Source organism: Anser cygnoides, chromosome 1 (assembly GCF_040182565.1).
Source record: "Anser cygnoides isolate HZ-2024a breed goose chromosome 1, Taihu_goose_T2T_genome, whole genome shotgun sequence".
NCBI classification, from domain to species: Eukaryota; Metazoa; Chordata; class Aves; order Anseriformes; family Anatidae; genus Anser; species Anser cygnoides.
This window is the reverse complement of record NC_089873.1, coordinates 140906265-140930520: the sequence shown is the minus strand read 5'-3', so window position 1 is coordinate 140930520 and position 24256 is coordinate 140906265. Positions and strand designations below refer to the sequence as shown.

Below are 24256 nucleotides of genomic sequence, written 5' to 3'. Positions count from 1 at the left end.
CTGAGCTGGCATTGACCTTACCATTCCAGCTGGAACATGATGACTGAATTGCCAAAAAGTCTGATTTACAAATTCTACCTCTTTTCTGGATAACCAGAAAAGTTCCCCAGTTGCAAGCACGTTCTGGAGCAGGAATGGTGTTCAAGGTGAAGGACAGAGCAGCACACACTGGCTCATGCACAGACTGGCATCATGAGGTGTTCTGTGAAAACTCTTTACTACACATAAACCTGTACAGGTGTCTGCATATCTCATCAGTTGCACTCATTTACTACCACCCGGGCATTCTACGCACAGCAGTCATTAAACAAGCATCACTGCTTACAGTTCACCCCGTATATTTCCATCTGTGGATTGGCTGCAAAAAGCTCATAGAAGCATTTGCTACTGAAGATTTGTTACCCAAGTTGTACAGATCAGACTGATCAAAGTCAAACAGTCTTAGGAGAATCAATTTTAGAATGGAAAATCTTAATTTGTATGAGAAGAATGCTTTAATAAATAAATAAATAAATAAAAACTGTGTTTTCTTTATGTCGCGCAGTACGATGAGCAGGGATAAACAACACAAGAACAATCTCTGAAGAAACCCTTGCCTAGTTATTTGAAGACTGGTAGGCTATAGCTGCAGTTATAGGACTGTCCAGGCTAATTTAGCCTACTGACATTTTTCCATGAAGATATTTTCATCGTTTTGGAGTTCTGAGTCTCACTGGGGAAAGGCACACTTCTCATGACACAAAGCAATTAAGCAAGATTAGCAAATATTCAAATAATTCAAGCCTACACACTGGCATGTACAGCCCTAGCCCTGAAGGTTATAATTATTATTTACCTCCTTACTGACCAAATCCTGCCAACTATTCATGTTACACACATGGCATGGTGGAGTTCTTTACTGTGTAACTGGGTAAAATACTAATTGCATTTAAATAAATCCACTAAAAGATTAGAACAGAATAGAATAGAACAGAATAGAATATTTCACTCTAAAGGGACTAACAAGCATACGAGCACAGAAAGGAAAATACCATTGAGGTTACTGAATCCCAGCCCTTCCAATGACAGGATTAGACAGAGTAAAAACTCCCTCCACTGAGAGAACTAAGAGCAAATTACTAACCAGGGGGATTAGAAAGGCAGAAGCAGGATCTTAAATTAAGGTTCATCAGCCTAAGACTGGCTGAACCTTTGTTTTACTACTATACTACTAATCACTATGTAAAAGGCATGACTTCCAGTTAGCAAGCTTAATGTTCTTATGCCCCGAGCGTTTCTATGGGTAAAACAGAAATTGCTTCAATGTCTGTAGAAGGCACACACAATAGTAGTATAAATATGAGAAGTGCCTGCTCCGTGCAGTGCAGTAAACAGTGCCTTCTCCAAAATCTCAAGAACCTCACTTCTAATTTTCCTACCACAGCTGATGGAACCATTAGTCTATAGTATGGGAATTTAAATGGACAAATCACCCACTGTAATTTCCAGAATCTAAGGCCTTACATACAATTTAAACTGACGTATCTTGGGTAGGGACCTCTTTTTCAGCTTTGAGACTAAAACAGTCCCACATTAATCTCCTGATCACGTGCAAAGGGCATGTATCCTTAAAATCCAAGTGGATCATCAGTGGAGACTGACAGATTAAATTTGGCAGATCGTGATCTGCTTGATAAGGCCGTTCTAGCATTTACATGCTATAAACTGCATTTTTACGTACTCACATCATGGGTGGTATTTGACCAGGTCTGCCTCCAAAAGTAAATTGATGGACTGCAAAAGAGAAATTCTTTAGACATAACATTTTTTTCTGCACAGTAGGTGAGACACAGGGGAATTCAGTAAACTCAACAAATACGCCTGGCCAATAACAACAGAGAGTTAAACGGTCCCACAAACAGCTTTTGTGCCTATGGTGCTTGAAAGCTGCAGAGATAGGTCATCATCATCACACACAGGTACTAGCTAAGTCCCGAGTCCTGAAAACACAACAGCTGTACAGGATGGTGATAAAAGTAAACCAGTAAGCTCAGCCATCATGTGTTTTGAAATGTTCCTGAGGGCATAAGTCCCACTGAGATTAAAGTTCATGGAGGAATATAACCTTTCCCAACCAATTTTGGCTTCCACAATGTGAGGATGTTCAACATATGGAAGTAGATGGTTGCAAATGGAGCAGAAACTCAGAAACTATCCACATATCAATTTTGTGTTTGAACGTGGAATATTTTTAGGAAAGGGACATTAATGCTGCCCTATTGTTGTCTTGTTCAGAAAAGCTAAGTCTAAAAATTTCTGGCAGAAGATGACTCTGACATTTTACTAAATTGGGAGGAAAAGAAAGGAACAAAAGCAGAAGAACTCCAGAAATGTAAGACAAGTATTCTGGCTAAAGAACTGGCTGCTAGAAGACAGCAGCAAAGAAGATGAAGACAAAGGGCAAGGAGTACTAAGATCATTTTGAACACCAGTTTTTGTTTGTTCCAAAAGTAGCAGAGATTTTTTTTTTAAAACTTATCTTCCCATATCTGTACTATTACTATGTCGTTCATTTGAAATGTCCTCTCACCTAAAAGTTATTACAAGCCCAGTACAAGAAACTATATCCTATGGAACTAAGTAGTCATATTTCAGGTGTGGAGGAAATTACTTTACTGGATATTTTTTATAATTGCATAAAGTTTAGAAAGAGTTTTGAGACCAAGTTCTATCCAAGTTCAAGTTCTATCAAAAATTTCTGATGATTCATTGCATTTCAGCAGGCATATCATTTCAACCAGCATCTTCCTAGACTGGTTATTTAGAGCTAGGCACTTTTTATTTTATTTTATTTTTAAGAATTTTATTACATATATATATATATTAAGAATATACGTAAGCGGTTGTTGCCTATCATCTGCAGTATGCACTGAGGTAAGTAAGAACTGTTAACTAAACATTAAAACTTTACTAAACATTTCAGGAAGAAAACATTGCGGGATGCAATACAGCAGAAAAACTGAACATATCTACACCGTTTGATAGTCCACTGTCAGAATTCTCAAGAAAAAGGCAGCCCAGGCTGAGCATTTATGAAAGCAATCATTCAAAACCTAATTACATTTTTTGAAGATATAAATGATGGCACCATATCCCAACATTACTAAAAGGAGTACAAACATGTACAAACATCATCTGTAAAATTCAAAGCATTTGATCCTTATTTTACATATTCTTCTACAGAGGCAAAGAAGGCAGAGAAGATATTTCCATCTTAACCAATCCAAATCCCAGCCTGGTATAACCAGGGTTAAGTCAAAGCATTATTTCCACGCAGTCACTCAATAAAAGCCTACTATCCATCACAGCAGGATGATGAAAGGCAGAAAAAGGAGTTACGTACTAAAGATCCAGGCAAAATTTTTGACACATTTGATCCAACAACAAAACTATTAAAATCATAAGATGTGATGGGTGCTACCATTAGAGAAACAGGGACAATAAAAATAATATTTTTTATCAGCATTAATTGTTCCTGAACTCTGTAACCACTAATATTCTTTTTGTTCCTTTACCTTCTAAAATACCCACCATTGTCAAAGTAAACAATTTATTTTGCATGCACATTATACTCCTGTACCAAATGTATCCCTTCTGCCATGGACAATGGCGTACCAAATGTTGACCCATGTATTTTTATTTATTAGTAACTTCTTCTCAATATATTGTTTTCACAGATCTTCAACGTTTTGTAATTGTGAGCACCAGTAATTCAAGCTGATTTTCACTAAATTAGGTTTACTCACCTTGGCATGTGAACATCAGAAGTGGGATTTGTGATCCATCACTTGTAAGTGTGCAGTAGCACTGATAGGATCAGTAAAAGCAGAGGTTTATTTTATTTTAAAACTGGAGCATCTATAATTGAGGTCTACAGTCATGTTCTCTTCCCTAAACTCCAGAAGCAGCCTTAGTCCAACCCTCTGATCACTGAGATAAACTTTCAGTTTGATCAGCTTGGTATGTAGAAACTTACAAAGTTTAAAATAGCTTTTTCTACATCCTTCAAATCAAAAATTGTGTCCCAAATGTAACCAATTATCCTGATTAAATATGCCCAAATCCATCAGCCTGTGAAGGGGTTTGACAGCAGCTTACCATATAGAACGAAACCTCTGCAAACACAAATCACGGTCTTTTCAAACTTTCCCACAGCTATCACTCCATCCCTTATTTTTCAAACAAATGGGGATGGACATCACATAAATGGTATAAAGTAGTCCTGCTAAAACTATACACAAGCTCAAAGTAGCAGATGACCCAGGTCACTTTTGTCCTCCTTTCCCTTAAACAATTCATTATATAGCAAAGCTTTTCCTAAATGTGCTTTGCAACCCTGTTTCAATTTAACTATATTAACTGTTACCAAAGTAAGTTGAGTAATTTTGTTGATTAACAAATATTGTAAGATTGCAACTTTTAACACAGTTCCACTGCATATTGCATCATTTCATATCCATTCAACAAATACACTGTTGGTTAAATGACCAGCAGCAGTTCGCTGAGTGGACAAACACTGAAGAGCCTGCTGAAGTATAAACACCAACTCTAAATATGTGATATTGTAGGCATATGACATGGGCATTTATCAGTTCTTAATCTGGTTTCATTGTCCGAAAAAAGGGTGCCTATTGCCTATATACAAGTAAAATTCTTAGTTATAAAAAGAAAGATGTCTTCAAATCAAAGCATTCCACACTGCAGCCAGGTTTCAGGTAATAATGATACTAAACTACGCTGACTATACTCTTGATAAACACTATGCAGACATTATGACTTCCTATTAAAATATAAGCCAATAGGAGGATTATTTATTTCATTTTCTCAGTGATATACAGGTAAAACGATTTCAATGCAACCTGCCCTGTTTCCGTTATCTACAAATTGTCTGACAATTTAAATAAAATGACAGCTTTAGAGCTGTCTAGCCTGTGAGGTCTCACTGAGAGGAGGAATAATGTATCATGACATCTTTCAGATAATTTGGACCCCTTTCTTCAACATTTTCAGATATGCTTGTTGTTGACATACAGCTAGAAATACCTATAAGCTCTCTGGACACATACCTGGTAAGTAAAACTGATAGAAAATTAGGGACTATCTACTTTTTTAACGAAATCCTCCCACTTTTCCTCAACCAGGGGAACAGAAAAATGAGCTCTTTATTACGATATACAAAGACCTGACAGCAGACTAAAGAAATTTAGATACTATTCACAGAGGTGATATAACTTGCTTCTTTCAGTCACTTATGAGTTACCCACATTATTCCAAATTCATGTCAAGCAGGACTTTGTATGGCCCTATATAAAGTCTTTTTAAAGGACCAGCCTAATGGGAGAAGACTCAAAGACAACACGTGCTTCACGGAAAATTCATGGAAAAATAAATCCTATCAAACTCCTGTGACTTTTAAAACACACTTTTTCTTTGTTTTGTTTTTTAATTTGTCACGAAACCATTTCAAGTTCACCCCTGCACTTCCATTTCTCAGTGCTGACTACCTATGTGATTTCTCACCCGTTATATGCTTATGGGTTCATAGGCTTCTTGACTACAGAAGAGACACATAACTTTGGATTGGAGGTCAGTATAAAAAGGAAAGGTACAGGAGATAAACTCTGGTTTTGGAGTCATATAAATTATGCAAGTTTTCTGTTTATTTTGTTTTCGTTTGGCTTTTTATATATATATATATATATATAATTTCTAGTCCTTACAGGAGGAGAAAATACTTGAAAATGTGAACTCTCACTGCTCAAACTCCATAAAACACCTTGCAATTTTTTTTTTTTTTTATCTGACAAACACTAATACAATTCACCTTTGTAATGGGTTTCAACATGCAACAGACATCGTTAGACTCTGCACCTGGCACATGGCCTTAAACCAAAGAACAGCCACCCCTCCACTCCACGCTGCTCCTTCTGCCAGATGACTCCCATTCAGCCCAGCTCTCGGTTCTAGCACTGGCTCCGAAATTTATCAGAGTATAGATTTTGCAGTGCCCCAATTCCATGCTGTATTGTTGGAGATCAAGATCATGTCACCAATATGATTTATATCCTGATTGAAAAACTTATTGAAGACAACAAACATTGGAGGAGGTTCTTAAGGGAAAATATTCGAAGTCTAACTTTTCTACATTCTCAATCATTTTGTAGTACTATGGGTCACAATAGTATCGAGGAAACGTGTTATACTCAAATGAGATATGTACATCCCGAATTTCTTACTCAAACTTAAAAAATGAGTTTAGAAAACAAACAAAATCTGAATGTTATGAAGTTTTTCCATACGTTAGTAGTTCCCATACGTTGATGCGCACCTACAAAAAACACCATGTATCTGTTTCCCTCAGAGCTCCTGTCGACCTGGGGTTCTCTGGTCTTGACACAGCTCATGACTTCAGATCCTTCCAGAACTCTCTTTTAAGGTGCCTGCTGCTGTTCATCTCATTCTGTTTGATCTCATTCTAGATCTTATTAAACAGGTGAAATTTACTGATGTCTCGACCTTGGAGCCAGAGCCTGTCAGTGGTGCAGAACACAGTGCCTCATCTGAAACCTGCACACACAAATCAGTCAAAAAGGAAAGAAAAAAAACAAATGCAGGTGCACAGAGAAAAAGGGCATGAGACCAACTATATTATATGAAAGAACAACAACAGCAAAAAAATATAATGCAGAACAAAGAGAGAGTTTTCTGTTTACATACATATTGTAGAGATGGCAAAAGATACTGAGTATTCCCAGTAATCTGGTCACTTAATGTTTCAAAATTGCTTTTTCATACGCACGTATGTTGGTACGCAGTTACAAACGGAGATTTCCACTGCTTAACTGTAAATCTGCTCCAAAACCTCCCACTGACAGCCTTTCCCTCACATTTGTTCTGAACCACTGCTATATAGATTATTTGTATGGTATATATACACATTATGTCTCCTTGAATGACACTGAATTGCTCTTTGTCTTTTCAATATCTCTGCACTACACGAAGAGATTATCCTGAGATAAGGGTGTTAATTTATCAGGTGGTCAGAGAAGCTGTTCTTCTGCTTGAGCTGATGTCTGCTAAACTTTAAGTCAATTTGGCATTTCCTCACTGAGAAGTAAATAATTTCTAATTAATTATTAGCAATTATTTTAACTTTGTTTTCTCATCTTCCTACAGAATGTTCACTTCAATTTTTTTCAATTTAAAATTTTAAATGCAAAAAATATCATGTGACACAGAAGAAGATGCCAGTTAATGCAGTACACAAAAACGATGTTGTTCTCAAATTAGCAAAGTATGAAAACAGTGTAAGGGAAAAATAAGACTTTAGTCATAAAGTATTTTTTTACATAATTATGAATTCATTTATCAAATTGTATCTTTAAAAGGACCATGAATCTTGAAAATGTATCTAGTACACTTTTCCACACATAAATCCTTTAAAAGAGCATTTTTCCCAATTACATCAAGTGGGAAAAGCACGTTTATTTACTTGCATTTAGCAAATCACTTCACATTAGGCATGCGTTTAACTCTGCTGACCACAGTATGCCTCATGGTGATGCAGAACTTACGCCTTAAAATACTACTGCCAGTTTTAACAATTCTGGTGAAGCTCTGCCCTTGTTTTCCATCTTTCTGTACTGCTGTGCCATAATGTCACCAGAAATGAAGCAGAAATGTCTCCCACAAAACTATGACTAGAATCAGCCAGAATGCTGTCATTACCTCGGCGTTTTTTTTCAGTAGATAAACCTAAAGGAAATTTCCTGGTAACCTAAGCAATTCTCTTTGAAGCAGGTCTGATGGGCAGCAGTATTAGGAAGAGGGGAAAGGCACTGAAAGGCCAAAAGTGCTGCACCACTGCATAGCCTATGATGAGGGGCACCGGTCCCCTGGGGTGAGGGCCCGCTGCAGGCCAAGGCCTCCACATCTCCACACCAAGAGTGTCATCAGCTCCCTCAGCCATCTCTCCAAAGCATTAACTAGGAGCCTTAAGTAACCTCAGCCTGATTTAATCTAGTGCCTCTGAGGGACAGTAAGGATTTCAAACTAGATCTAATTTCTGGGGGAAGCAGTGCATTTAGGATTGAAGGAAGAATTATTTTTTTTTCCTGACTCCACATTTCTCTGCTTCTCCCTGATACAGAAAATAATAAAAATAGCAAGATAACTTTATCTTTTAAAATAGCTTCTATTCCCAAATGGTGATGCTGCATTTGCTCACTTTTCCATGCAAGAACACGATAAAAACATTTAAGCCAAAATGAAGAACTCTACTCAGAAATCATCCATACTTCTAAAAGATGACAACGAAGGGATTAGAAATTTATGACTATAATCAAGGCAGGTTCTCTACATTAAAGAAATCGTTTTTAATTAACAGAGCAGAAAATCTACATAGTGCCTCCAGAGAATCTTTGGATTGCTCTGGGATTTGGGAACTCAGTCACAGCATATTTAGAGGTTTTCTCCTTAGTGGCTGCCCTGCTGCATTATGGTATGTGCTACGTACAACCACAGCACCAGAACTTGTGACAAACTTCACTGACAATAGCATTAGAGATTTCTTTTGAGCTCTCAAAGCATAAAAGACCATTTTTAATAACAGAGAGAAGGAATAATGTTAAAATTGCTATTACTTTTATCAGAATGAAGTAAAAATTATGAAAAAGTATACCTTACAATTTTAACCACAGCATGTTAGTAAGGAAAAGTCTACAGCTGGTTTTGAAAACTTTTAATACAATAGTGTAATCGCAGGAAAGAAAGGACAAAGTACATCTCCTCAGTGCTGCTCCTCTAAAATTTGCTTCCATTCATCTACTTTATTATTAAAAATATTGAGCAACGCTGGTAAAAGGAAATATATATCAAAATAAACACTTCTTTTTAATCTTAAAATCTTATGCAAGTAAGTACTTGGGAAAAAAACATTCACAGCAGGGATGAAAACAGGAGTTCGTTTTACCAGCACTGCAGGTCTAAAAGAAAGATACTCTTTAACAAACATTAATTTTGGCTCCTATTACATACTCCTCTTTGAGGAAGAATTATCCATGATTTTTCCTTTCTAAAACTTTAACTGGATTTGCAGAAGACTGAGTGCAATACAGGACTGGACCTTGGAGGCAAATGCCTACCTTAGAAGTAGAAGTAGTTCAGACACTACAGAAATACCTATAAGCTGTTCAAGCAAAAACAGGATTTGAACAAGAAGCAAAATGTCATTTTGAAAAATTCACTGACAACAGGCCAGGACACACTTATGTAAAATGTTCACAATGCTTGTTTATTTCTAAAAGTATGAGATATAATGGAAAATCAAATGAAAACTCAGATGACTCGTGCCATTAAGCAATCAACAAGTTTTAATTATGAGCTGGTCTAAGCACTAGTAAATGAATAATTTTTTGAATAATTTTTAGTTGTATTTTACCCTAATATGCACAGAGTACGGAGAATCTAATGCATTGGGTCACTAGTCCCAGTGTGGTCTCACTAGTCCCTGTTACAGAGGAACAATTGCTTTCCTTGTCCTGCTGGCCACACCATTTCTGATGGAGGCCAGGATGCGTTGGCCTTCTTGGCCACTTGGGCCCACTGCTATCTTGTGTTCAGCCAGCTGTCAAGCAGCACCCCTAGGTCCTTTCCTGCTAGGCAGCTTTCCAGTCACTCTTCCCCAAGCCTGCATCACGTCATGGAGTATTTTCCCCATATATGTAACTAACACAATTTAAGTGATACCATTCAGACACTCGGTTATATCACATGCAGAGGAAGAAAACATACCATTTGCCAGAAAGAATAGCCCGAACAAAACCTGACTGTCAAAGAAAGGATTGATTACCTAGATCCCTAACTTTGTTCTACGGTTTTGAATCTAAACTGAACTAGTGAAATGTAGCATAGTTGAATACAATTTTATTTGTATAGAAGAAATTTTATACAGCATCTTCAAATACCAATTCCCAACTAATGTAAAATGACACAGTATTCCTAACTTCAAAACTAAGGTATTCCAGACAGAGGCATACATATTGGGTCATACGATGATTTCAGCTAAGAAACTACATCAGGTGCCTAACAGAGGAAGAAAGGCAGAGTCTGATATGCATGTCGTGTCAGCACCAAAAAGAAGAATTTTGCAGCAATTCAAGAGGTTCTTGCAAAAAGGCATCTCACTGATGTGCTCCTCTCTGCTACTGTAACAAGCAGTCAAACTGGAAGTCAGCATTGAATATGCTGCAACTTCAAGAAAGGCTTTCAGTTACAATATTTATTCTCCCCCTCACAATAATTCACTATTACATATAGGTACATATGTTACTGAAGATACAGAATATATATTATGTGTGATGGTTTAAGTGTATAAAAACATTAAATAAATCCATAGGAAAAACAAATGGAAAAATTATGCATCAAACAGAAGATTCAGTCTCTATTTAAGAGTAATTTCTAAAGCTGACTTGCTGCTACAGCAGCAATCATTCTAATGCAATGACATGCTCTTTACAAGTGCCACATCACTGCAAGCACATGGTGCTACCTTCCTGAGCTTGGACTGTAAGCATGACAGCAGGATCTTCAGGAGTATAAAACTATCCCAGTATGACTCCAGTAGTAAGTCTACCCTGAGAGCCTAGGGCATCCTGTGAGTTTGTCATACCTGTGGTCTTACCTAGGAATTAAGAGCCCAATATAAGCATGCATCAGTTAACAACTTTTAAAATCCCATTGTAGAAAATGACATTTGAAGTCTGCTTCAGTTCAATCAGCTTATGATCAGTTTAAGAACCCACTGGTATACCCGTAACCACGCTGCTGGCTGATATAACCAGTCCTGCTGCTGCACCTCTCATCCTGGGCTTCATCAGGCAAAAAACACTAATGCCCCTCCACATCTGCCCCTGTCCAAAGTGCGAAGGACCAGGTATCATCCCACATATTCTTAATATGATAATTCAGATAACTTAATAGAACAAACAGTACTTTCAAATCAGTAGACCCTCATTGAGTGGATGCAACTTTCCAAAAGATCATAAAAGTCTGCCTGATTAGTATAGCTAATCAATCGTAACTATAAATCCTCAGAGAAATTTTTAATACATATTTAAATTTACTTCTCTGAAAATATCTGGTGCAACTGGATCCCACTGTGAAAGACTAAACTGTTCCACAGAAGCCTCTTGGGGAAAAAAGATAAGCAATAAACAAATAAGCGTATCTATGTAATAAATCGATTTCAGCAGAAATTTGCTAGAGCATGTCATGGAATGTGGTGACAAAGCAAATGTGCCCATTGTGTGCTAAAATGCTGGTGTTACGTGTGCAGTCTGAAGTAATGGTGAAGACAGGAACAAGAAAGCTCAGGATTCAATATGCTTCTTCAGTCCTGGAGCTAGATGTCATTGCTACTCTACTACATGGTATTAAGTAAATACAGGCTATTCTAAGCCTTTTTCCAACTTGTACTAAAGAGATTCAGCAGGCACACCTATGCCAGGTCTTCTTACAAGAGCACCTTTATATTGCTGGGAGCACTTATCAACATAGTAAATAGATTGCAATAGTACTGTAGTTGCTTCCACACTGCTGAAAGCACTATGGTATCAAGATCACACTTTTTTTGCCAAAATATATTGATTTTGACAAAATATCATTTAGAAAAAAAAAACTAAGATGTTTGAAGAAAACAACTGTTTTGTTGAAACATTTCAGTAAATGCTTACATACAGCTTCATATAAAATTAATCCTCCTTTGAAAAAAAAAAAAAGATAAAACCCCTTTTGACTGATCCCAAAGATGATTTTTAAAGTATGTTCCATTGAAAATATTTAAAATTTTTTTTTTTTTGGCTGAGTCTAGGCCAAAGCAAATGTGTTAATAATAAAAATGCCATTAGGTGGACAGTCTGGTTTCCACACAGCTCTCTGAATTAATGGTTTGTATCTGGAAGCAGCCTGAAGAGAAGATTGTCTGTCCCAGGAAGTCTATTACTTCTTGTCCTCCTCTCTTAATCTTCAGACTTCTTTTGGAAGTCTTCCACAGGGGTTCTGCATACCATGCAAGACTAAGGACTCTAATTCCTTGAAAGGTACTTTCTGCCCGTTGTCTGCCTCTTTGATCGCAGCAGGAATCCATGCTGCTCTCTGGCAGCTCACAGCTATGGTTAAGGATGGGTGGAGAACGTATAGGCACTCAGGACTTCTCTTACACCATCTGATCAGCAAGTTTTGGCAAACTAGTCTTGGAATACTGTGAAATAACCCACCAGAGAAGAAATTGAGTAGTTCACAGCATCACAACAGAATGAGAGAACTGCTGAGAGGATTAGCTTCTCCCTTTGTCTGCCCGCTCTCTGTTCCCCTCTTGCTTTTTATCATACCTTAGGCTACAGTGATTGACTTACCTGGAAAAATCTATACCAGTTCCAGTGAAGGAGATGCTGAGGTGAAGAAAATGAGGAAGCACATGCTGAGCAGTTAAAACTGTGTCAGTGAAAGGTCTGCACGTGTAGCAGGAACCATAGGTGGTGTCTGATCTGTGACACCCGGGATCTCATTGCCAGCTCCAGAATAAGGGTGCATGCCTATAGGTGCCATACTTCAAGAACACCCTGGCCACAGGAGAAATATCCTGCCATCCACCTTTTTATGATGCAAATAAAAATTACATTGTCCATCTCAGGACATGCAATATTTAATCCTGATCTCTAATTGACTTTCTGCCCTAGATTTCATGATGACTTCGTTCTGAACCTTTGTCTTATTGGAAAGGGAGAAGTCACAAGTTCTTGAAAGAATACCCATCTCTGCTCTCGGTTCCCATTCTGCATTAAAAATACAGATTTCAATAGCTTTCAAAATGCACTACAGTTTCTTTTTTTAAAGTTCATTGAAGTCATCGGAAACTCTCCTCTCAGGGCTTACGCAGTCCCATACCTTATATCACAGAATCCAATATTGTAGGCAAAAGGAGCTTGAAGAAAAGTAGTCTCAGACACAAATTAATCCATGACTGACTATCCAAAGACATTCAGATTTTCTCTTCTTGAATTCACAATAACATAATTCAGACATTGCTTCACAAAGATTTTTGAGGACTAGTGCAGTTTAAAGCAAATGAACTGCTGCTTTGAGATTTCTGAAATGGAAGCGTTTAGGGGAGAGTTTAGTTTTTCCCCTTTAAAATTGCAGACACATGATACTTTACACTGTCTTTATGTTGAAGTTTTCTAGCGTTCACAGGGAACAGTTGATGAAAGCAAACAACTTCCAGAAATGTGAGTGAATGATAGGAGGGAGATTTCACTGTAATGTTGGTGATTAACACTGGACAGCTTTAGGGATTTAATGAGCACTACCAGCAACTATGATGACATGCACTACAACAACATCCTCTAAAAAGTATGATCTACAAGGACAAACGTAACCTGCATATATAAAAACTGCATATATAGATATTCTTCATTTAGGAAATATCATTTAGCTTAAATATTAAGATACCAACTGCAACTAGGTATTTCTGAACTGAAAATCATGGAGGCTGGAAGATTTTACCAGGGAAGTACCACTTTTTATGCTATTTGTTAGACATCTGCTACTAGCCACAGTCAGAGATGTGATACTGGGCTGAGAGACATTTGGTATGAGCTGATACAGCAATTCTTACATCTGTTTACCCCTGCTTCTCATAAACAGCAGAGAAATGAGAATAAAGATGAAGATATAACTTCAGAGCTAGTTGTTGATTAAGTGATGACTAAACGACACATCAGATGGGGATGTGCTTCAGTGTCCCAAAATCAAATGACAATCCATTCCAAAAATGGGATTCAGTAGGGCTTTGCGTTACCTATATTAGCACTGCAGTCCAAATCAAGAACGTGTTTTGGAAGTGAATCTTCCTACCATTCTGCCTTACCATGCTTTGGCTCATGCTGCAAAGCTGTTTGGCAGCACATAAACTTTCCATCTTTTGGATGGCTCCAAACCAGAATTGCCCTCCATAAGTACACCTAAAGCTCCAAGGATAAATTGCTGTGCCGTCCACTGAACCAAACCAGAACTACTATTACGACAAAGTACACTCCCAACAAAGGCATTTAATGTGGACATTGGGCACCCAGCTTCATTCTGCAGACCTGCACCTGTTGTGCTGCACTGTGCTAGCCTTTGTGACCAAAAACTGGAACGCATCTCCTGAATGATGCATGACACACTTCCTCTCTTTTCTGTGGCCCCACATCATAAGAGTATTTAATGCCTATACATAGTGCTTTGAGACCTACCAATGAAAAGCAATTTCAACAATTATTTCAAATGCATGGTTAGTACAACATTCTGGTAATCCATTCGCTTACAGACTTAGAGCATTGTACCTTGCCTGTGTAAATCTTTTCCCTGCACACGTACCACTTGTCAGTCTGTTTACAACCAAGAAGAAGCATTTGGGTATACCTCAAACTGCACAAACCGTCTAGACAGTGTTAGCAGCTCCAAGGCCAGCCTACAGAGATTACAGGCAGGTCCCATTAGCTTCATGCGGAAAAGGCATTTTTAATGGAAATCCTACAGATAAACAGAGATCTCAGAGGGTTTTATTCTCCACTGCCATATTCCCAAGATGATAGCTTACAACTTTCGCTTACATATCCTGCAAAATAATTCTACACAGCATTAAAAACAAATACTTAGCCTGATTAGCACACATCAAGCAAATGCTTACCTATGTTTATAGTAATTTTCTCCCTCATCTCTCATGCACTCCTAATATTGAGTTGTTCTTTGGAGCACTGCAAGGGACAGTGAAGGGAAGTTCACACCACAGAAAGGCTGTGACGGTGCCAAGGATAAGAAGCATGTGGGTGACAAACCTACAGAGTGGCCAGGCAAGGCCAGCTGAGGAGAGGCAACCTGCCCTCTCTAGCAGCAATTATCGGTCCACAGTCCTGCATTTGGTGCAGAAAAAATATCTTTAGGTAAAGCTGACCTGCAAACATCACTGGAGCCACAGCTGTTTCCACAGAAAACCGTGGGTGATTTTTACCGGCTCTTGATTTAATTCCAGCTGAGAATTCACCTTCACTGAGAAGTTCAAGTGGCAAGACTTAGTGGGGGTGTTCAGTAAGGATCCATGCAGTAGAGCTGGTACCTCTGGTACAAAAAAAGAGCTGAATTTATTAGGCCTACAGGTCATGATATACATTCTCGAAGAGACTCAATGGCCAGGTCTCTACCAGTGAACTAAACACGACCAGAATACCAAGCATGTTCTCTGGCACAGAGGCCATCTGGCAAGAACAACTCGAGCCCGTATTATTAAACTTTCTCACCCTCCAGAAAAGGGATGCTGGACGCTACCCCTGTGCCAGAACCTGTCTCTGGCTGGCCCTAGCTCCTGAGCAGTACCTGGGACGTGCTCAGGAGGCCAAAGCCAAGTCAGAAAGCACTCCAATGACTTACTGGTAGAGCTGGTTCGAGTTTCAGTACTCGGGAACCTTTTCCAAAGCTGTTCAGTGTACCTGCATGGAGTAGGTCGTTCACACAAGTGTCTGCCCAGGCGCCCTGTTTGTGGAAGCTGAGGGAAAGCTGGCAGTCATGGTGGAAGTCATGGTGGAACAGAAGAAATAGAGGCACAGGGGTCCAAGAAATTTTGGTCCCAGGGATAGTTTTTGCGGTCTGACAGTAACAGTTGTAAAGCTGTAAGCTGTAAAGTCTTTAATAATTTCTTTGGGATGTACAGTAACTCTAAAGGACACTGAGCCTTTGGAGATTAGTGAATAATTAATAAAACAGTTTTTCTCCCTTTTTATCAGTGTCTAAGGCTATGGTTTGTTTATTCCCACAAAGGGAAACCAAGGGAAAAAAACGGCGTTGGACATGCTGGTAGACAGGACACACTAAGCTAAACAATTTTATTTTTTAATTCCTTTTCAGTATTTTTCAGTGGGAGTTTTGCTTTAAAAGGATTAAGAAAATGATGTTTTGAAAATGTACTGAGAGGGTCTTCACTAGAGAGAGTTTCCAGTCCAAAGAGCTGAAAGGAAAAATGGGAAAAGTTGTCTTAGATCAGCTTTTTGCTCTTCTTCATCCTGAAGTGGCTAAACTAGGACAGCTCCTGGCAAGAACTGCACCAGCATAAGGACCACATAAATATGACCCTGCCCAGTCAACTCCATCTCAAATACACCACGTGGCACAACAAATCTGTCCTCTGCTGGTACTGACAAGTGCCACTCCAAACACTACCTAGCGGGAAGCTACAAAAAGTATTTTCAGGATTTAGACTTACAATTACATATCAGTCTTCTGCTTTTAACATGCTCACCAGTACTCACAATGCTGTGGTCCTAGCTTTTCAGGGAACTTACACAGGATGGACTGCATGGCTACTTCAAAACACCTAATAATGCAGTCTATGATAACTAACGTTAAAAATTTCAGTCTTGGTTTGAAGATTTGTGTATCTGTAACTTTTGAGCCATCATATGAAGACACAATGGGATAAGACTGCAGTCAGTATATCAGAATTCGTGCTGGATTGCTTTGCTTCTGTCAGTTTGTGTGACAGCTGACGGATATGGGACACTACTGAAATCGCACCACTGTATGGAATAGCCAGATTTGACACTGTTTTCCCTGGAAAGAAAAGGCAGATGCGTTCCTCAGAAGTCTAATGCGACATAATATGCCAAAATAGTCTACTCTGGAGTTTTTTTTCAGTCAATTGCTAAAATAAGTGTTTTGGAGGAATACTTAATACATGTTTTTCATCATGTGGAGACTACAGCTCCTTGTGAGTAACTGCCTATTTACCAATGTTTTCTGTGGAAAACAAGAAATGCATCCTGTCCCTGCCGAGCAATGATAACCAAATTAAATCAAACTTTTGCTGAACTACAATCTTACAGCAATCCAAAAATTTAACAATTCCCCCACACACACCTTCCTTTCTTGTGTTCCCTAGGTTTGTTTGAGAAATAGTCAGAGCTGATAGCATGGCACAATACAGCAAGTGCACAGGCAGATGTAAGCCAGAGAATTTTCAACAAAAGTTTTGTCACTCTAGTCTTTCAAAGATATTTGTCCCTTTTCATACTTATTTACGTGGCATCTGTTAATCGAGTTAAAATAAGCAAAAAAGTAAAACACAGCAAAACAGCATCACTAAAAATAAGCACTTTCTGTTTTCAAAGAACTGAACAAGCCTGTACTGATAGCCACAACACACTAGTAGATAAGGAGACACAGAAAATGATCAGCAGCTGAGTGATGAGGCAGGAAAGCCCTCCTGTAGGAATGGGCATTTTGAAGAATATGAAAAAGCCTAAGTGGCACTGAGTTGGGTGTGCTGCAAGAACTGGTGAAAAAATGCCGTACTTCTGACAAAAAGATGACTAGGCAGTAATAGACATGAAGATTCAGCAAGAGACAACAGGGAGAAAAAGATGGGAGCAGGAGAACAGGGAGAAGAAGAAGGAAATAAAGCAGAAGTCTCAGGAGAAGCTAGGACAAAATATGGTTGCTGTGATAGATGGCCACAATTTAATGACAGATTGACACTGACACTTTCATCCTTTGATTGCCTTCATCAACACTACATCTAGTCAATTTTTCATACCCATTACTTCTATGTATCTGAAGATTTATCACTCATCTTTGAAAGACAGTATTTCATTTTGTGTCCTCTAGAAGCAATTAACTAAATCCATCTTCTAAATCTTCAGCATTGTTACTGCATTATCTCTGCGTTTTAATTGAATTCCTCACAAGTGATCTGCCATTAAGTATTGATTCGTCGTAACGTTTTGTTTCAGGTTTTCTTTGATTTCATTATCATGAAGGAGGTCACAATAAGGTACTGGTGTATAAAAAGATATATGAATATCAGCAATGCCACACAAAGCAGCGTGCACATGATGCTCTGTAGATGCTGTAATCAAACAGCATAGAGTATTGCAAAAGATTTTATAACTCATTTATTGCCATGCCAAGCAGTAGCAAGCATGCGCTGTAGTCAAGCTCATAAAGACTTTCTAATTACATGCCAGAAAATAGAAAGCTACATTCATACTTAGTTTAATTCGGCAGTGTTTCCAGGGAGAGGGAGGGATCGGTCTTTCCCAATTCAGGTTTCTTGTTTAGATTACGCACCTTAGGAAAAGGACTAGAAAAACAATGATCACAAAAAATGCAGTCTCCTGCTTTAAAGCACAATAGATGTAGATAATCATGAGTCAAGAGAGAAGAGAACGAAAAATTGCAAAAGATTCGTACAGGAGTCACATGAGATTTGGTCACTTTCTTGAGCTATTCAAAAAAATCGTTCAGGGACTTTTAGAGAAAAGTACTAATAAATGACTATGACTTCTGTCTTAAAGATTGCTGTTCAGTTAGCACCAGCAGTCAAATTAAAAGGAACCTGAGTTGAATAATTCTTTTTTTTTTTCTTCCTCCAGTCAAATCACTTTGCACATATAGAAACCTTTGTGCCAGCAGGTTACTTGACATTATGCATTTGTCTCTGTGGGTAATTAGAGCAATATAAGGCAATATTATAAATGAGATCCTTTTAGATGTGACTAATGAAGGAAAGGGATAATATCACAACTGTTAGGGCTAGATGATCTCTTTAGGAAGGCTAAGCAAAAGGTATCTTCTTCAGGAACTGAAAAATACATTTTTTAACATGAAGAAACACTTCCCTGATGGATAACGATATTACTTTATGCAAACTTCTGGTTTCCCTTTCCAAATTACAGCATCAGCATGCAATTCAGAGGGCACCTCACACCACATAAATGGGTATGCCGGGAAAGACATACCATTTCAACCTTGATGCAGTACTTTACGGTCAGGTTAATAATATATGAGCATGTGACTAAAGTGAGTCTACTGGAAAGATAAGCTGATCAACTATCTTAAATGCATTTTCTAATTCACTGCCCATCCTTTTCTTCATCTTTTTTTTTTTTCTGTCCACTTAAGAGGGAGGGTTTATAAAAAGAATTGGAGGCAGCTCATCAACATTTTTTAAAATAGCTAATCTATTCCCAAACTAGCTCAACCATTTTTCTGAAAAAAGAAAAGATGGAAGAAATGCCAAAGGAGACACCATTTTTTGATTAAAAGGAAATGAAACATCCCTCCTTAGAATTGATTTCTCTTAATCACCTCTCGTTCATCACACAAACATGCAGGTGCTGCTAACTACTTCTCCTCACATTTCATAGGCCTTTATTACCCAAGGACAAACTGCTTTCTCTGCCACACAAAGCTCAGGTGAAGCCCAGTCCACCTCCTCTAGGCCACTAACTTGCACCTGCATTCCTTCAGTTTGCATTGATGAAGATAGGTCAGTACCCTGGAAACCCTCCATGGAAAGGCCGTATCTACCCAAACCGAGGTGAACGTCTCCATCTGGTTTAAGTGCATGTTAACTGGCCAGCACAGCCAGCTCGGATCCCACCTCAAGCCCTTTCCTCTCCACATTTCTAGCTACTGCTCATCTACCTGCTTTCTGCTATGTGACGCAGCTTAACACAGAGCATTCTATGAAACATCACTGCAAATGGGTATGAAGACAAGCAAGACCAAGAGGCAGAGCTCATCCCTGAGAAACAAGTTTGCGACAACAGTTTTCTAATGCACAGGGAGTTATTTGTCCACGTTACCTTTAGGAACACATTACCACGGAGAAACAAAGAGCTCAGATGGCAAGGCAGAGACGAGAAGACATGCAGGTGGCATTCACACCAACTGCTTCCAGAAACCAAAGACAGGCATTTGGCCTAAGCCATGCTCCCTGTACAAAGAATGGGAAAAAGCAAGCTCTCCACAACAAGTTATCTTTTAATACAGCCATTGCCAGCCAGATAGGATGCATCCCCCTCTGGAGAGTCACTTCTCCTCCACTACATAGGATGACTAGATAATTTTGCATGGATGCAATGAACTGCACTTTTTGGTTATATCTATCCTAGGGAATAGCTAGCAGAGAGTTTTCTGATCCGAAGGACAAGTGGCATGGCATTGCACAGCTTGCTCCTGTCTGAATGAACTGACTGACTTCACAGAGCAAGTAGCTGCACCCAGGCTGCCTGCTGGGAACGGACCTAGCCTGCACTCATCTCTAGAGAGGACCCAAGCACCATGTGGGGAAACACCAAGCCAAAACCATGCTAATGTTTTAACAGACCATGAATGCATGCCGGACCTCAAGCAACGAGCTCATGCATTGAAGTCTTGACATTTTTGAGACTAGCAACAGTGGCAACTCTTAAATCGAGCAGATCTGTAGCTCACAGACTTCTTCCAGGAAAGAATTTTGAGTCACATCTGTTCTGCAAGTCCAGAAAACATTCTGCTATGCAAAATTACAGTTAGTTTGGGAGATGTTTTTGTTACCCAAACAGAAAGCCTGTATTACCTGTTTGGAAAATGCTTAGAAAGGCCATGTGTCATTATCTGAATAGCCTAAGAGGTCAGAAGCTACAGCTAACCACTTCTGCTGCAAAGAAACATAGCAATGTAATTGTGTTACGTTACAAAAAAGGGCTTAAGTTCATCTTCTGTATCCGTAACAAATAATAAGAGTTTCTGTATTACTCAGTTCTCCCATCTTGAGTTGGTGCATTTTAAAACTCCATATTTAAGTCTATTTTTTATCTCTTACTTTCAACTTTAAAATTTCAGTGCATTTTTAAAGCTACAGTGGCATAGAAACCACCAAGAAACCCACCAAGAAACCACCAAGAAACCAAGAAGAAATTCTGCTCACAGAATTATTTTTGGTTAAGCAGAAAAATGTTTCCACTGGTTTACATCTTAGTATTCTAATTAGATTTGATTTCTTACTCCTCCAGACTTAATTCCCCATTAAAAATGGGAGAAGGACTCAGCTCCCGAAAGGGCTCTGCAACAGCCCAGCCCTAAGGAGTGGAGGGCCGTGCCCAACAGAGCTCACGTAGCACACGAACTGCATTACACCCACAGCATTTGATGTTGTACCTAAGCAATGAGACCCCTGCTCAGCCCATGATGGATAAATAAGCATCTAAATGGAAGATGTTAAAACATCCCTGATGCTATCAGCAAACAGCCACGTGTGACTCGAGAATAAAGCTCTTCCTTTCAAGTACCAGGGGGGTTAACAGACCAGCACAGAATGATAGCAGGGCTATCCTACATCTCAATTAAAAAATCACAGGATGAGTTATTTTTAATCACATGGATTTGAGCTTGCTTTTAAAGGTTATCATCCATGTCCTACATGTATTTTAATTCAGAACGTGCATGGAGTCTACCTGAAATACCCTCAGTAGTTTAAATTAGACACAGAATTTTATGTGGGTCTTAAACTGCTGGGCAGTGTTACTTGCTGCTGCTGAAGATCAGCTATGTACCACTTCAGTACACCCTCCACTTACCTTCAAAAAGGCTGGATAAGGAGGAACAACAGGCTGAATTCCTCTCAACAGTAACTAAATGCTGAGCATCTATCCTAGGACAATCAAATCTGGTTGTCTCCCCCGCCACCTCCCTGCTAGTACTTCCAGAGAGGCACCATCTTACGCCCCCTCTGTTAGGGGCAGCTCCAATGAGACGCTATACAACCCATGCAGAGATGTGAGAAACAAGTCCTATTCTGGCACCTAGCTCCCCCTGACACAACTACCCGGTACTGAGCCCTGTGCTGGCATCACTTCACAGCTTCCAGAAACCGTACTAGCTGCACCACAAGCACCCCGGCATCTCTGCAGAGTGCCGTGTTGTGCCGTGGAGACATACCCATGAACTAATGAAAATTCAACATTCATATTAGTATAAAGAAAAAAGTCATTAACTGCTACTGAGCTGCCAATTACCCAGCGTAACTGCAGACCTCCCAGCACAGCTGTTCTACCTTCCCTCTCTGCTGCATGCAATATTAGGTTCATAATGCAGGTTACATTAACACAGCAACCTGTAACTGGTTCCTAACTGCTAAGAGAACAAATTATTTTGCCAAAATTATTGGTTCAAATCTGTAATAGTGAATAATGAATTAGACATGCCTAGACTTAGCATTTTTTTCATTGCAATCTCAATAGTTATAAGGAACTGTGAAATTCAATTATAAATACTAAATGAACTCTCCTTTTGAAATTATTTCTCTTCCAGCTATTTTTTTTATGAGTGTGTCATAGGGGAGAAAAACAAAAGTTTGTCCTGGACAAGCTTAAACCCCTAATGGAAACTTAATATTACCCAACCTCTTCCACAGAAACTTTTTATTCTTTTTCAATGTTAATGGATTGCACTTGATATTACATCAGTTAAAAATGTTTATATAATCAAACCTGTATTAAAATGAAAGTTGTGAGAAAAAGTGTATTACTAAAGGATCCTAATTCTCTGGTTACGCTTAAAGAAGAATTGCTCTCTTTGACTCAGGAAATCTCAAATCATGAATTATAGGAGGTCAAAAGTGTACACTGGAGAAGTATTAACATACATTTATTCTTCCCTGCATGTCCCTTACCAGCCAGCATCACAGTCAGGATACTTGGCCAGATGGACCTTTAGTCAGATGCGCCATGGGATGTTCTTATGTTTGCTGTTGTCTTCTGCCAAGCATGAGACTGTCTGCAGCGCCTTTATGAAACTGCTAAGCTTTCTGTATGACTACAGTCAATATGAATAAGCATTCAGTGCATGAATAAAGATCTTCATATAAATACCATGCTTTCCTTTCTCTACCTTTTTCTGTCTTCAAAGGAACGGGAAAAAAATGCTAGACATAGTGGGTATAAATCCATAAAGCTTCTTTGAATTTTCAACTCCCATAACTTAATTGAATGTACTTCTTCATCACTTGGCCATTCAGTAAGGCTGTCAACAGAAGTAAAAAATTACTTATGGTTATATGCACGGAAGTCCTGACCTCATACTTTTTTTTTCTTTATGACCAGTATATTTTAAAGAACATATATTCAACACCTGTTGCAATCAGTGCAAAGATGCTGAGAACATGATGAAGCTATACACACATTGGTAACTAATGACACCTCGGATGGCCTGGCACACCCCTATGACAGTTGCATATTATTATAAATGACTTGTGGGAGACTCCTGGTATTCTAAAGCACCAGCATAAGGCTCGCAGTGGCATCTGAAAAAGCATGAAGACAAGCTTGCGTGTGCAACTCAGAGGTGCCCACACTGACAAATACTTAAATCGGAGCACAAACTCACAGAAATACATTGCTGGAAAAGATCTCAAAGCCTAACCCTTCTAGAGGCAAGAGCAACACCATCAAAGAGGTATTTTTCCAGTCTCTTCCTAAAAAAACTGCAACAAAGGAGATGGTACAACAAAGCAGCTGGCTGAAAAATAATCTGAAATGAATTAATTTCTTCAAGTGTTACTCCTATTGGTTCTAAATTGCAATTGATTGTCATCCTCTCACCATCAGCTTCCTACATACTAGGAAATGCATGTCCTTTCTCCATCCTATTTTTCAGTGCTAAACAAATCCATTTACTTCAACATTGCCACATACGCATTGCTTTCTAATTACTTTAATTAGACACGTTTGTTTCCCTCTCTCGTATCTCCTGTTCATTAACATCTCCCTGAAAACCAGTGCAAAAACACTGGACACAGCATTCCTGCTCAGCCTTCACCAACAGTGGACAGAGAAACCCATGTCTTGTGAGTAACACTCCTATTCACGTACCTGAGAACAAGATGCGTCTTTTTTCAGACTTGGATTAACTTTTTCCATGTACTTTAGACTCTAGTTCAGCAAAGCCTCCACATCCTCTTTTTCTGTCTTGCTGCCTATCCATTTTTTTCTCATTTTAAGAACCAGACTCTTCCTTTCTTACAAAACATAGCACTTTGTGCTTGCCACTAATACTACATTCTTTATTTAGGACCATTCCTCTTATTTGTAAAGATCATTTTGAATTTCGTTTTTGTCCCCTGAAATGTTTGCAAGTATTTCAGGTTGATATCATTGAAGATCATATCTATCATGCAAGTCAGGATGATTCAATATTAGCAACTGGATTTAGCCTTTAAAAAGCCCTTGTCACCCTCCAGCAACATTAACTATCCCCTTGTCTCTCCCAAAACAGGTATTTCTTCTCCTTCACAGCCAGAACCCTGCATACCACAGCAGCTACTATCCCAGAAGCTTATCATCAACTTCCTTGGCCAAACAGG

General features: G+C 38.8%; 1 protein-coding gene across 3 annotated transcripts in view; it reads right to left on the bottom strand.

Moving 5' to 3' along the window:
- GABRB3 (gamma-aminobutyric acid type A receptor subunit beta3) overlaps positions 1 to 24256 on the bottom strand; it is a 116549-nt gene that overhangs the window by 84917 nt on the left and 7376 nt on the right. The window lies entirely within an intron of this gene.